Source organism: Mesoplodon bidens (genome assembly GCF_964165515.1).
Source record: "Mesoplodon bidens genome assembly, chromosome: X".
Classification (NCBI taxonomy): Eukaryota; Metazoa; Chordata; class Mammalia; order Artiodactyla; family Ziphiidae; genus Mesoplodon; species Mesoplodon bidens.
This window is the reverse complement of record NC_138163.1, coordinates 101,102,422-101,108,502: the sequence shown is the minus strand read 5'-3', so window position 1 is coordinate 101,108,502 and position 6,081 is coordinate 101,102,422. Positions and strand designations below refer to the sequence as shown.

At 46.1% G+C, this 6,081-nt stretch overlaps 1 long non-coding RNA gene across 1 annotated transcript; it reads right to left on the bottom strand.

The window, feature by feature from the left end:
* Nucleotides 1–4,645: 4,645 nt before the first annotated feature.
* On the bottom strand, nucleotides 4,646–5,698 carry LOC308608961. The gene is made up of 2 exons (XR_014014253.1): nucleotides 5,463–5,698; nucleotides 4,646–5,016 (listed from the first exon to the last, which is right to left on the bottom strand). It is a non-coding gene; the product is annotated as an uncharacterized lncRNA (long non-coding RNA).
* Between the last annotated feature and the right edge of the window lie 383 nt (nucleotides 5,699–6,081).

Sequence of the window (6,081 nt, the reverse complement as noted above, 5' to 3'; positions counted from 1 at the left end):
GATTCTGATATATCAGTGCCCACATCAAGCCTCCCTCCCTCCCTTCCTTCCCTCCCTCCCCCTTTCCCTCCTTCCTTTCCTTTCTTCCTCCTTCCCTCCATGTCTTTCTCTTTCCTTCTACCATCATTTCCTGAGCTCCTAAAATATGGGGGAGGCAGAATCCATACTCTTAAGGAACATTCTCCTTGGGGTGTAAAATATAAACATGTGACACATTTAAATGTTATTATAAGCCACATCTCAATTGGGTGAGTGATTCAGAGAGTGTGTGCTATAAAATTCTGGGGCAGAGGTGTCAGGCTGTCCGGGACAGTCCAGATCACTTTCAAGGCATTTCATTATGCTGTGTGTAGACTTTCTTCACTATCTCTCTATCTAGGAAACAATCACACAAAAGTCCAACAGCAGGTCATAAATGAGCCCTATGATACAGTGAGAAAAAAAAATGTTTTTCAAATTTTATATGAAAGGAGATCTTGATTCAAGGAGATTATGCTTAATTTTCCATGCTGTGGGACCTGACCCCAACTCAGGGATGAGGACAACGGCATGTCACCCAGTTTCTATTCCAAGGTTCTGACACAGGTTGGACATTGACATAGGTAGCGAAGTGAATTTCCTTTGTTTAATTTTGACTGAAATAATGTTTATCTGTTTTTAATATTGTTTATGCATAATATTCATCATTTACATAATGTTACTATTTTATGAGGTTGATTTGCATTCAATTTTTTTTGAGGCTATGGAAAATTTTTTTTTATTGAAGTACAGTTGATTTACAAAGTTGTGTTAGTTTCAAGGAAGTAAATTTTTTCATCTCATTTCTTCTGGTTCCTTTCATGCAGGTTACTTCTTTGAGGAGGTGAAGAGATGAAGGAGATATCATCATCAGTCTCCAGAAGGCAGGAGAGAGGAGAAATTTCCTTGCTCAAAATTATCATTCATCATCCTGACCAAGAGAGTCTGCTGAGACAAAGCCTCAGACTTTTACAGAGATCATCCATGAGAATTTGCCCAGAGTAGGGTTTCTCAACCTAGGCATGATCACCACTTGGGGCTGGATAATTCTTTGCTGTGGGGGGCTGTTCTGTGCACTGGAGGATGTCTAGCAGCATCCCTGGCCTCTACCCACTAAATACCAGTAGCACCCGCCCCCAGTTGTGACAACCAAAAAATGTCTCTAGACACTGCCAAATGTCCTCTGGCGGAAGTGGTCAACAATTACCCTGGGGAACAAAATCACATCTGGGCTGCACACTGGAACCACCAGAGGAGCCTTAGAAAGTACTGATGCCTGGGACTCTCCCCCAGAGTGTCTTATTTGATTGGTCTGGGGGTGGCCTGCACTGTAGGATTTTTAAACACTTCCCAAGGAATTTCATTGTGGACCAGGGTTCATCTCAGATTTACCCACAAATTCTGACTCTGACACGGACCCCCTCGCAAATCGCATGTTCAATGCCATGTTGGCCTCGTGATTACCCCAGCCTGCATCCTCCTGGCTTATTGGCTCAGCGTCGGCTTTGGTTTTTCAGGTTAGAACATTGCCTTTTCCACAACTATTTGTCATCCATTTATATGTTTTACCAAGGAAATTCAGATATCGACATCAGGCCAATGGGGGACATTTTGGGGTCAAGGGGTCTTTGTGACATTCCCACAAAACACCTCAAGAAGGCTTCTCTTTGCAACCCATCTTGTGAGAACGGAGGCCACGTGTGCATGCCTGGGTATGTGCTCAGGAGAAAGCACACGAAGTAAAGCAAAGGGGGAAAGACCACAGTTTCTCCTCTTGGAATTTTCTCAGACTAGCCCTGGAATGGCAACACACCAAAATAATGAGCATCCGTGCTTCCACTTCTTTCAACCAAACTTCTCCTGAATGAATTAGGACAGGTAGAGTTCTGATCTAGGAACTCTGTTCCTAGCTCTCCATCCAACAGAAATGTTTACTTATATTACCAAAAGATAAGTACTATAATGTTCATAGCAGCACTCTCCATAATAGTCACAACTAGGAATTACCCAGATGCCCATCAACAGTGGGCTGGATAAACAGTGATGTATTCACACAAGGGAATACTACACAGCCATGAGAATGAACGGGCTATAACTTCACACAACACACTGATGAATTTCACAGATAAAATGTCGAGCCAGGGCTTCCCTGGTGGCGCAGTGGTTGAGAGTCTGCCTGCCAATGCAGGAGACGCGGGTTCGTGCCCTGGTCTGGGAGGATCCTGCATGCCGCGGAGCGGCTGGGCCCGTGGGCCATGGCCGCTGAGCCTGCGCATCCGGAGTCTGTGCTCCGCAATGGGAGAGGCCACGACAGTGAGAGGCCCGCGTACGGCAAAAAAAAAAAAAAAAAAAAATGTCAAGCCATAGAAACCAGACCCCAAAAAGTGTATATATTGATGACTTAATTTATATACGTTCCCCCAAAACAGACGAAACTTATTGGTACTGTTAGATGTTAGGATAGGGGCCACTCTTAGGAATGGGGATAACGAGTGGAGAGCATAAAGGGGCTTCTGGGATGTTTCAGGTCACACTTCGTTTCTTTTTTTTTTTTTTTTTTTTTTTTTTTCTGTACGCGGGCCTCTCACTGCTGTGGCCTCTCCCGTTGCGGAGCACAGGCTCCGGACACACAGGCTCCGCGGCCATGGCTCGCGGGCCCAGCCGCTGCGCGGCATGTGGGATCTTCCGGGATAGGGGCACGAACCCGTGTCCCCTGCATCGGCAGGCGGACTCTCAACCACTGCGCCACCAGGGAAGCCCTTTTTTTTTTTTTTTTTTTTTCGTTTCTTGATCTGGGTATTGGTTATGTGAGTGTGTTTGGTTTGAGAAAATGTATCGATGTGTACATTTATAATTTGTGTACTTTTCTGCTTGTCTATACTTCAATAAAAATATTTAGAACTTAAAAATTACCTTCTGTTTCTCAGCTGCTGCCTCTTCCCTCCCAAGCTGGGAGATTGGGGGCTTTGACACAACACTGGTGAGTTGGGAGCTGGGCAAGTCCCAGATAACCCCTCTTATCCTTGTCATCATCCCCACCCCTACACTGCTGCCCTCCACTCAGGTAGTCATGCATAGGCTGGAAGCAGATAGCCTAGAAGTGAGGGGACTCAGTGTCCCATGGCCTGTCTGCTGGAACCAAGACAGTTCTACTGACGATCAACCTCCTGAGACCACAAACAGAGTCCAGCTCCAAACTGGGCAGAGAGCTGTGCGATTTTTTTTTCCTTTAGTCTAGATTGTTTATCCCTAAATCAACAATCTTGCAGCAATGACAGAATCGGGCTGCAGCTCGAGGGTGGGATCCACTGGTGTGGCCTTTTGGCATGCACCACCCCAGCACGTCACACTCCAGGCTGCACATCAACTCTGTCCAGGGCCTCTGCCCCTCGCAGCAGCTAATGTGTTTTTCCCACAGATGATACCACTGTATTTGTCCCAACATCTGGATAATATTCTGGATCGCTCTCATATGTGAATCAGGTGTTTATTTTACTAGTGAACTACACCTGCAGCCTAAATAGCGTGTGCTGAGCAGCTGTTGGTGACTCTGAATTGAGACCTAGGTGAGGAGTCATAAACCCGGGAGGTTCATCCTTAGCCAGAAGGATCCAAGACTTTCCAATTCAATAAATCTGGACACTATTGAGAGAAGGGAGACATCATTACAGACAGATAATGGTCCAAAATCCCAGCCAGTGATGACTGGGGAAGCAGATGTAAGCCAGGATGATTTTTATATGTTCCGATAGCCCCTGCCGGGTGGGAGATGAAATAAACAAAAGGTCTGATTGGTAACTACATTTGGGCCACTGAGCAATTGCAGAGGTAAAAGCAATCACATTGCCTGTGCTTGCCAGAAGGAAAAGGATGGGGCAATCGACTTGTCACATAGCTTTATGTACTCAGACATTCTCAAACCCAGTTACATAATCCACCTAAGATGCTGCCCATCTGGGACAGTTACTGTCCCCCACCCCAATGTATTCAGTTGTTCAGCCAGTCCTTCTGATGTTTGAAAATTTAAAAAAAAAGAATATTTATGCATGAAGTGAAGAACTGGGAATATAATAATGAAAAACGTGACCCCTCCCCTCAAGGAGTTCATCATCAGGGTGGCCTGGTTATTGGCTGTTACATAAGAAGCCACCCCAAAACTTAGGGTTTCAATATAATAACAGCCAGGGTGACTGTCTTAGTCAGCTCAGGCTGCCCTAACGAATACCATACACTGGGAGGCTTAAACAACAGAAATTTATTTCTCATAGTTCTAGAAACTGGAAGTTCAAGATCAAAGTGTCAGTAGATTGGGTTCCTGATGGGGACCCTCTTACTGGCTTGCACTGTGTCCTCACATGGCTTTTCTTCTGTGTGTGTTCGGAAAAAGAGATCTCACCCTCTTCATCTTCTTATAAGGGGACTAATCTCACCATAAGGGCCCCACCCTCATGACCCCATCTAAACCTAATTACCTCCCAAAGGCCCCACCTCCAAATACCATCACATTGGGTGGTTATGGCTTCAACATATGAATTGGGGTGGGGAGACTCAAACATTTAGTCCACAACAATGACCAACTGTACTAGTTTGCTCCGGCTGCCATAACAAATATCACAGGCCAGGTGGCTTAAGCAACAGAAATTTATTTTCTCACAGTTCTGGAGATAAGTCTGAGATCAACGTGTCAGCAAGCTGGGTTTCTTCTCAACCTCTCTCCTTGTCTTGCAGATGGCTGTCCTCTCACTGCGTCCCCACATAGTCACCCCTCAGTCTGTGTGTTGTTTGTGTCCTAATCTCCTCTTCTTAGAAGGATACCAGGGCTTCCCTGGTGGCGCAGTGGTTGGGGGTCCGCCTGCTGATGCGGGGGGTGTGGGTTCGTGCCCCGGTCCGGGAGGATCCCCCGTGCCGTGGAGCGGCTGGGCCCGTGAGCCATGGCCGCTGGGCCTGCGCATCCAGAGCCTGTGCTCCGCAGTGGGAGAGGCCGCAGCAGTGAGAGGCCTGCGTACCGAAAAAAAAAAAAAAAAAGAAGGATACCAGTCAGAATGGATTAGGGCCCACCCTAACGATCTCATTTTACCTTGATCATATTTTTAAAGACCCTGTCATCAAATACAGTCACATTCTGAGGTCCTGGGGGTTAGGACTTCAACAGATGAATTTGGTGGGACACAACTCAGCCCGTTAACACAAACCATCTTGGTTTGCCCAGGACTGAGGGGATTCCTGGGATGCAAGACCTTCAGTGCTAAACTCAGGAAAGACCCAGGCAAGCTGGGACACATTGGTCATCCTAAAAAACATTTCTTTTGCTCTGTAACATGGGTAGGGCTCAAAGGAGACAGCTCATATCTGCTCTAGTCATTGGCTGGGGCACCTGAAAAGCTGGGGGTTGGACCCATCCTAGGTTCATTCAAAATCTGGCAATTGACACTGGGGAGACTCACACAGCTGCAGGCTGGGACAGCTGTTGCTTCTTCGGCATCTATCTTCTGTGGTCTCTCTTTGTGGCCTCTCTGGCATGGTGGCCTCCAGGTAGCCAGACTTCCTACATGGTAGCTCCAGAATCCCAAAGCCTCTTTCCCAAGAAAGCCAGGCAGAAGCTGTGTTCTCTTTGATGACCCAGCCTTTTAAAGCCACGTAGCAGCACCTCTTCCACTTTCTATGTTACCATGGCAGTTAACGAGGGCCATCCCAGGTTCAAAGGGAATAGAGAGAGACTCCGTCATGTGGTGGTGGATTGACCAGAACATATGGGCATACAACATATTGTTGTAGCCCCTTTTAAAGTTTTTTAATTGTGGTAAAATACACAAAACATAAAATATATTATCTTAACCATTTTTAAGTGTATAGTTTAATGGCATTAATTACATTCACATTGTTGTACAACCAATCTCCAGAACTCCTTTCATGTTGCAAAACTGAAATTCTATGCCAGTTAAACACTAACTCCCCATTCCTCTTCCCCTCAGGCCCTGGCAACCACCATTCTACTTTCTGTTTCTATGAATTTGACTCCATTAGGTACCTCGGATAATTGGAACCACACAGTATTTGTCCTTT